This window comes from Athene noctua, chromosome 9 (assembly GCF_965140245.1).
Source record: "Athene noctua chromosome 9, bAthNoc1.hap1.1, whole genome shotgun sequence".
Classification (NCBI taxonomy): domain Eukaryota; kingdom Metazoa; phylum Chordata; class Aves; order Strigiformes; family Strigidae; genus Athene; species Athene noctua.
The window spans coordinates 5,529,691-5,539,468 of NC_134045.1; positions in this window are offsets into that span (position 1 = coordinate 5,529,691).

Consider the following 9,778-nt stretch of genomic DNA (forward strand, 5'->3'; position numbering starts at 1 on the left):
TGCCCCCGGTCTGGTTGTGTTCAGTGGGACTGAGCAGTGAGACAGCGAGAGCCCCTTGGCCCGCCCGCCCAGGCGGGCAGCGGGAGGCCTGGCTGGCTGTGCTACCCCAGAGCAGCCGTGCTGTGGGCTCGGCCTTGGCCGTGGATGGTTTTGGCAGCTCCTGGCTGGCCCCGAGTTGCCTGAGCAACCACAGACACACAAACACGAGCGCCTGGCTCCCGCTCCTGCTCTGTTTGCAACCAAACACATGAGCTCCTGGTAACGATCCCTGGGAACAGGCTGGGCTCCAGGGTGGGACGGCAGCTCCGGGATGGGATCGCCGCTCCGGCGGGTGTTCGGGTGCACGAGGCTGATCCCAGGCACAGGCAGAGCCTGTTGCAGCGTTGCTTGAGTGGCAGTGCCAAGCTTTCCAGCTCGATATCTGCCTCCATGGTCATCTCTTTGGAGCTGGGCTCCCGAAATAACCCACAGGGGTTATTTTGCAGGTGCCTCAGCTGTGGCACTGGCACTGCCCACCCCACGAGGGATGTGCTGGGGGCACTCCTGGTGCTTGGGCAGGCTTGCTCCCTGCCCATGTACAGCACTGCACCTTCTGCATCCTAGCCACCTGCTTTTTAAAACACAGGAGAAGGAAGAGGTTGTCTTCTAGGTTGGTTTCAGCCTCACCCTCAGTGAGGGATCTACCAATAAGTGTCTACCAGGGGCAGGTTGGGGGTGAGGGCTGGAGGGATATTAGACCTCCTTTGAGCAGATCAGAGGGAGTTCATGGCTGTCTGTGCCCTGAATGCTCTTTCTGAGATCCAGTGTTCCTCCTTCCAAAAGGTGTTGCTGGGGACCCCAGCTGCAAAAATGAGTTGCAAAATTTGCAGGGCAAGGCTGTCCTGCATTGCCTCGCAGTCTGTGGAGGTGCCATCCATGGCCCCATCCTTATGCAGACTTGGAGGTTTTGTGAAGGGAGAACATTCTGTGAAGAGGTGAGCAGGACAGGTCTTGTGGGACTCATCGCCTGCCTGTATGTGGCTCTGGTCAGGGCCTGGTGGTGGAGCAAAGGGAGGGTACCTGTGTTGGGGCAGCTCTGAAGGGAAGCTGTCATGCTTTTGATACTGGGAAACCAAGACTGGAAGGGGATTTCTGCCTGGTTTTAAGCTTGCATGTGACAAGAGCAGCAGCTCTGGCATCCCCATGTCCAGCAGCAGAGCACAGTGTTCAGGAGCAGCAGTTGTTCCTCGCCCAGCTGCTCACCCCAGCTCTGCCTCTGCGGCTGGGGACTTCAGCAGCTCAGCTGTCCACGTAGCAGCTGCTGAACGCCCACTGCCTGTGAGTCTGTAAGGAGGGTGGATGGCTCCTCTCTTGGCGTCACCTCTGTAAATTCATCTAGAAACAGGGGGAGCTGAGCTGCCACTGCTCAGGCAAGGCAACGCAGCAGCCAGCGCAGGGTCTGCGGCACCTCCCCTGGAGAGCCAGCCTGGCCGAGCCGTACCATCAGTAAGTTGCTCCCTGTTCTGAACCCTGAACAGAAGCAGCTTCTTTGCAGCCTGTGAAGCCATGGCAGAGGTCATGCAGTGGCTAGCAGTTCCCATGCACTGCCAAACCACCCAGCCTAAAAGTGCTTCTTATCTGCTCCAGTCCCTTTTCATGTTCTCCACTGCTTACTCCACAGCTTACACGGGACTTTCCCCCTCTGATCATCCTTGTTCCAAGGAGGCAGCTACAGCACATCCTGTTCTCTGCATGTGGACAGGGCTGGGTGGTGAGGCTAGCAATGGCCAGACCACTCTGGCCAGGCTGGTTAGCACCACCTAGTCTGTTATCTTGGTCCTGTCAAATCAGGCCCAGAAGAATTAGTGTCAGTAAAGACCCAACAGGGCCTAATGGCTGCAAAGTGCCTAAGAACAACCAGAAAAGAAGTCACTTCCCCTGAAGTGATGGGAACAGCTTCCTGGGAACTACAAGATGTTGATCTGGGTCTTCACCAGAAGTGGAAATCTTTCTAAATACCAGTGTAGTGATTTCCTGGGGAGCTGCTGGCTGTGTATATGTGTACAAGGCTGGCCCTGTTCATCCTCCTAGGAGGTTGTGAAAATCCTTTTAGAAAAAGCACCCAAAGCACTGTGGCTGTGATCTGCATTACAGATACATCACACAACCCCTGTGCGTGGTCAGAGACAGGTGGAGACTTGGCCTCGCGGGGAAGTGCATGCCAAGAATACAGCCTTTAAACATCAGTCTTCATGACAAATGTGGACAGTGGAAACGAGTCCCCAGGACAGCTGGCACTGGAGCACAGGACTGACAAGGAGAGGCCATGTTGGGGTGCTCAGCCCTCAAGAAGACCATAACCTGAAGGAACTTACACAGGACCAGCAGCTCCAGCTGTTTTCCCAGTGAAGTTTGAAGTGGTGCCCCAGGCTGCTGAGACAGCAGAGACCTTAAAATATTAATCGCAGAACAACTTTCTGTGATAAAAAGTCACACAGCCCAAACAAAAGAGCTTGCAACCATTTCCCCTGTGCTAATGAATTTGCTCTGGCCAAGCATTTGCTTGAGGTTGGTTCCACACCAGCTCAAGAAAGACATTTTTGCAGCCAGTGTGTAATTCCCTCGCAGTGGAGAAGCCAGCAGGCGGAAGGTATCTCAGCCAGTATTTATGTTGTTTGCATTGATCCAAGCCCCAGACATGAAGCTTTTTTCTCCTTCCCATTTGTTTCTTACCCTTGGCCGCTCTCCGGCCCCACTCTCGCAGCAGAGGGGCATGCCAGAGCTCATCCCCAACCCTGCCACCACAAACGCTCACCTGCTCCAGCGTTTTGGACAAACCCAGACTCTCTAACAGGCTAATGTCTCAGCTCACCAGTGAGCCGTGCAGCCCAGAAGGCTCAGCTGAGTGGTTATGATGAATTTAGCTGTAAAATGTGTTCTCTGCCCCCAGGGTAATTTCTCTAGAGAGTTTCCAAAATCATCTTTGATTTTTCACACACTTTGACAGCAAGTTGTGTGCCTGGGATGAGGGATCTGGCTCCTCTGAGAGGTCATTTTTTTCTGGGATGAGTGGTTTGACCAGAGATACTGATAAGGACTGATCACTGTTCCTCAGGGACATAAATTCATTCCCAGAAGAGCAAGACAGTGGATGACAATAAGCCCAGCAAAGTCTTACCCTTTCTGTCCCTGTGTAGGAGCACCAGGAAGAGCTCACAGATGTTGCTGTTCCAAAAAACTGCTCCACCCATGAGCATCCTTCCATGGAGTGGGTTGTGCAGGTCCTTGGTTTCAGGCCAGGGAAAACAGCTTCTCCACTGAGCTGTACCTGTGCTGCCTTCCTCAGTACTTTTCCATTTCACTGCTAGTCTGACGGACAACCATTTCCAAAATACACAGATGAGGCTGTAAATCATGTTCAGACAAGATTCAGAGAGCAGCTTGTATCCTGGTGCGTCAGGCACTTTTTCAGACATATAAATCTAAACCTGGGACTAGAATTTCAAATCCTTGCAGTCAGTGCCCTGAGATATTGGTTTGACCATGAATGCAATACTTTATTTCCAGCTATGTGTTGCTAGCACTATGCTGGAATATTGATTAGGTACCATTTTAGAGGGAATTCAATTAACTAAATTACTGTCTTCCCAGCATGGCATGGTTTCAGATAAAATGTTATTATACAGGAGTCATCCCCACTTTTTGTTAATATAACAACTGTGACAGAAGCATAAGAACACGGGAAGATAGATGCAGGAAGATGCAGAGAAACATAAAAAAAAAAAAAAAGAAGCGTGGATTAGATTCACCAGCTTTAAATGCAGCATGAGATTTCATACAAGATAGAACTGAATGCAATCCCTATTTAATGTCTATTTTCTTCCCTGTACAGAGGACAATTGCATAATAATTGCTCTGAACTGCAGTACTGACCAGAGCCATGTGCTGATGGTACAGATGCAGTTCTTCCTAGTGGGGATGGTATCTCATGACTGGTGCATGTCTCAGCTGGAAGAAGTTTTGTGAACAGTGTGGCTGCTCTCTTTAGCCAACTGCTGCAGCAGGGTAGTTTGTGGACACCAAAGACCCGGGCAAGATTGTTGGAGAAAAAAAAAAATAAACTATGAGCATGCATTCAGGACAGTGAACCTGCTGTAAATTTTTTCCAGAACTGATATGCTGATTTCCATTCATTCAAAATCACATTTTAAAACATTTGTACTTAGAGCTCTAAGTTTGTAGCTTCAGGCTCTATATTTCAAGACGACTATAACTACAGCTATGATTAATTTCAAGATTTCGTGCATAGCTGGCTTACAATGGTTAATAACTGATAGAAACCATTCAAAGGGATTGGTAGCACAAGCTAAGACAGCTGGAAGCACATCAGTGGGGTGCTCTGGTTGCAAAAGACAAGTCTCCTTTTGACCTGAGATACGTTTTCTAAAAAAAGCAGTTTAATCACACGCAGAATATTCCTGACCTTCTGCTCACCAAACTGGCATTTTCGTATCTTGGCTTGAAAGTCTGTAACCAGTTCCAGCCCTCCGAAGCATACAATGTATGAAAAGGATCACCAAAATAGCTCGCTCATGTGTCAAAGCCCTGAATTCATCCATTTGCCATCAGCGCAGGGCTGTGACAAGAGGCATACATGACTTAGGACCGGAGGAGTTCTGCTGAGACAGAGGTGCCACCTCCTGCCCTGACAGACGAGGTGTGTACCCTGCCTGTGACCAGCCATACCTCTGGCTGTCCTGCAGAAGAGCCCTGGTCTTCTGAAGTCTGGTAAGTTTTTCAGTTCCTGTCTTAGAAATTCCACATGGGAACTCAGGCGGTCATTCTTCCAAAACAACCCATCTGAAGGAAACACGGGGAGAAGGCTGAGCTTACAAGTACTGCTGTACTGAGCATCTTCTAACAGGCGGGGCTGCTCTGAGAGACAAACGGGGACTGTGGGATCCAGCAGCTGGAAGTTATGCTCAGCAAGAAGTCTTCAGAGCTGCCTGTGAGGGGTTGTGGAACATTCTTTGTTATGTGAAGTCTTTAAAACTCAGGGCTGTAGGAGTGGCTAAAGCCCACCCTGCAGTTCCGTGCCACCTTCTCGACCCTGCAGCATCCAGGGCACAGCTCTGCTCCGGGGCAGGTCGGAGGAGATGCCCGACCCTCCTTGGCCATCCAACCCGTGAGGCTATCTCAGATTACACTGCTCCTCTTATATACCGGGATTGAAGTGTGCTGGACAAAGGGTGATGAAGGTTTGGATTGCTGTCAGTTTGCCTGAGGGCAAGAACAGACTGAAAATACCTGATAAACACATTCAGTTTGTAGGAAAGCTTGTTTTGGTCCTTCAGCTGTTCAGAAATCCGTCCTGTGATGTTACCATTACAGGATGCACCAGATAATCCATTTGTGATGAGACAAGACAAAAAAACAAAATAAAAACCCCCAAATCACAGAGGCTCATGAAGGTTAAGAGAAATTAATCACTTTTCTAGAGTTTTGCTAGTGCCTGGTTAGTCCCTAGGAGCCTTTCCAATGATGCTGGTGAGCCATCTGAAGAGTGATAAATGACAGTGAGTGCAACATGGGGTGAGTTTAAGCAAACCCTTATGACACTGCTTTAAAGTATTTGTTTGAAACACACTTATAAAGGGGAAAAAAAAAAAAAAGACATTTTCAAAGCATTACTGCATAGGTGTGTAAAAAATTAACCTAAACAAACAGCAAAAGCTGAAGCACAAAAAGATATTCAGGCATTTTGGCAGCAAGCTTAGGTGATGCCAGAAAACAAATCTAAACAGAAATGTTTCTATGGATTTTATTTTTTTTTTCCTGAGTCCTAATTGGAAACAGATTTTAGCTTTGGATTTAAACATTTCCCTGCATCATCTGCAGTGCTATCCCTACATTAGGCATTTTAGTCTCAAGGAGCACAAATATGAAGCTGTTGAGCAGAAGAGGGAAAAAGCCAGCATCCTCCTGCTCACAGTATTGCTACAGGTTTAGCCAGCGGTCTTGGGAAAGTCATGAAACCTGAATCTCCTGGGATTCTTACCCAGTAGACTTCAGGATAAATTACAAAATCAAGAGACCCCCCCCTTCCACTGATCTCTGCCTTTCTGCCCTCATAAATCCAGCATTTCTTGCTCCACTGCGACAGAGATATGAGAAGAATGAGTTGCTCAGGGTGGGTTAACATCACAACTGGAGCAGCTTGGGCTCTTCTCTAGGTGGACCGTGTAGACTTCGAACTCCTCTCAGGATGGGCATCTCATTCAGCCCACATATCTCATTTCCTGACTGAGTGTGTTAGAGAAAGATCCACTGAGAAAAAGATGATCATGTTTCCACTGGATCAAGAGTCTGATCAGATGTGAAGCGCTCCACAGCCATGAGTTTGTTGAACCCAACCTGAGGAAGGGAACAGGAGCACAGCTGGAGGCAGCATAGGGGACCAGGACCTGTGACAGGCTGTAGTGTGATCATATCAAATAAAACATAAAACCACAGCCCAAATGCACATGCAACTTCTGGGAAACACAAATATTTGAAGAATTATGGCACTTGGCCCTGAAGGTCATCTAGAGGATGACAAGTGCTGCTATAAGTCTTACTCTGGAGTGGAGAGACCCAGGTCTTCCCAGGGCTGGACATGATACAAAATCACTACAGCAGAGGCCAGCAGATGAGTGTTTGCTGTTTGCTTGTTTTCCTGGGAACCAGGAGAGGCCAACTGACAGCTGAGCAGCTCCCCTGCCTGGCAGCTGCCTGGCCAGCACGGATGGGCAGCAGGGGATTTTAGTGTGAAACATTTAGCTGAATGTAGATAGAACTCCACAGGCACCGTTTAAAGATAGGAGCTGTCTGACAGCAAAGCTTTTGAACTGTCAATGGGTTCACACTGTACAGGCAGAAGACGTCAACAGTGACCATCCATTTGTTTATGCAGTATTTATTTATCAATGGCATAATAAAATTATCCTTGTTTTATGTTTCATTTATCAGAAAACAAACTCTCCCCTTTCCGCCTTATGTCAAAATATAGTCCAGCAGCCCTTTTTTCACCCTCCCTAACAGATCTGTCATCTAAGAGCATCCAACAGTGCTTCCATATCAATGTAACATTTTTGCAGGCAAGTCTACTAGGATAGGACGGCAGAGAAACCAGCAACTGAAATCAAGAACCTAACACAAAAGCTCGCCTCATAGCAGCCTCCAAATGGCTGACTGGGAAGATTATTCATGAAACAATTAAATAAAGTTGTCTTCATGTCAGCTGAGACTTCCAGTAATAACATACAGAGCTGATAATGGGTGAATATTCACCTGAGTGATATTAAATCCCATCAGTGAGGTGTGACACCATCCCTGAATGCAGTTATTATTTTACACATTTATTTATATATTAACATTTACTATATATATTAATGTGTGGATTTAGCCTGCATTCATATCGATGCTCTTTCTTTTTTAAATGCTGACCTTGTCCCCAGAGAAACTTAAAAATATCGATCACTCCTATATCTTTATGTAAAGCCCTCCTTAAATTATTATTTTTTAAAACTAAAAATCCTGCATGATAACAATGATTGGTCAAGTAATGAGCTATCATATTCCAGATTTCCTTGGTGGTTTTTATTCCTTGGGTCTTGCTTCTCACCTCTTTCCTATTTTATCTAAAGGAAATTATACAAACAGCATCTAATTAACAAACCCTTTCACATTACCGTTGTGTTAATTGACTTTTTAAATAAATTGCAACTGCACCCTTTCCCTGGGGGTTTTGAGAGGCTCAGCCCTTGCAGGGATGCTTATTTGGGAGTTCCCTGGTCCTAGAGCTATCTCAAAACCCTCAAGTGCAGATAAAATAAAGTAACTCATGGTGAGGGGATTTTTAAAACCAAGCCTCTCCACAGCACTGTCAGCTTTATATTAAAAGAGTGGCACTATGCTGTTTATAACTAAAAGATTGATTTTTTTTAAATGGAGTCTGATCACCAGGTGTAGAAGCAATGTGCTATGATTTCACTGAGAGGTATAAAACTGAGGATCTTTTCTCTCACTGGATCACTTCTGAAATAGGAATTATTTTTTTTTAATTGTCTTGAAGTTTATTTCAGTCAGCTGTAGATCCAGGCATGTGCTTGTCCTCCTCCTGCCTGCAGGTGGTCACCTATTCCAACATCTGGGCTGGGAAGGTGAGCCAAAACCAGCCATGCTTGACCATACATCCACTTCATGCCATCAACTTGCAAAGTCACGCACAACGAGAAGTGGTAACCACCTTTTACCTTTTGCTGTGCCGCACAGGACCAAAGTGCAGATCAATGAATTCAGGAGGAAGGCTTAATTATAAAGCCACCAGAAAAAATACTGATGTTCTCACCACTATTTTCAGCAACGACAGAAGAAATGAAAAGCCAAGCTGAGGTGTGGTTCCTGTAAGATTCCTCCTTTATATTTCACAGCTTGTCCTGTTGAGTTTTGTGTTCTGTTGTCTAATTTACTGGGTGAAATAAGATGTTACCCCTTTTGCTGTTGTTGAGGCATCTCAGAGAGACAGTGGCAACTGGTCCTGGCACATATTTTAACTAATCTTCATAGCTGTAACCTGTGTTTGATCAGAAGCCACTGAGACAGTAAAAAAAAAAAAAAAAAAAAAAATCCCTTTGGTGTTATTTTATGGTTTTTTGTGTTTTCTTGTGGTTTGTATTACAAGGAGTACTTTCAAGATCTTTGAGTAAGCACTCATAGTGATGACACACTTTTATGGTGAGTTGCTTGGTAGCAGTAACAACAGGATTATCACCAGCTTTTTGTTAAAGTGCTGGCTCACAAAAGCCCGATTAATCTATGTCCTGAAGATGGGAAGTATATGAAGCTGAAGCTAGGAGTACTGAAACTGGAAGGAATTCACCTTCTCTGGCCTCAACTGCCAAGGTGGGCACCTACCTCCACTCTGCAAATGAATGCAGCTAATGACCCCTCCACCGGCCTTCCCACAGCAGGTAGGTGCTCCTGAGAAAAGCTTAATGATAATTTGTTAATCCTGTTATCACAGCATCCTCGGGGTGTGCAAGCAGCCTCCGCTCCAGCTTTAAATCCATCTCTGGTGGACAGGTAACCTTGGCAAGCTCATGTGCCCCTCGTCACCCCAAGCCCCTCAGCTGCCCACCACCCCCCTACCCCAACCACCGGGCTCCTGTCACCCACCACCCCTGATTTGTCACCCTCATCACACCTGGGTGACCCCCCTGGGCCTTTTGCCCATAGCCTAGCGATGCTGCCATGCACTGCACAGTGGTGGGCTGCTAGCTTGAGGCTGATACCTGTCAAATGGCAGCCTGAGTTGCATGAATTGCCTCGAGCAAGTCTGGAAGTAGTTTTCTTGGAGCAGTGGTATTGATGAGTGGGTTTTGGTGGTGCTGGCTCTCTTCCTCTGGCCCCCCAAACTGGAAGGAACCTTAGAAATATCAAGATTTTAGTATCCTGTCATCTTTCTTTTGAATTTTTTCATCTTTCTTGCTTGACCAGGGTGTTGGGTTTTTTTCATTTATTTCATGTGTTGTATTCAAATATTTAATTTGTTTTGAAACTGCTGGTTAGTATCAGCTGATGATGAGAATATCTATGAAAAAGTCTTGGCTAAGCATACTTTGTGGGTAACGTAATTGTGATTCTCTATCATCAGTTTTGATTATGAGAGCTCTCTAGAAGCTACTAAGTTCGATTCTCGCATTCGTTAAGAGTGGGTGGTTTTCCCATCCTTTTCCAGATTTCCTTTCGCCTCCCTTTT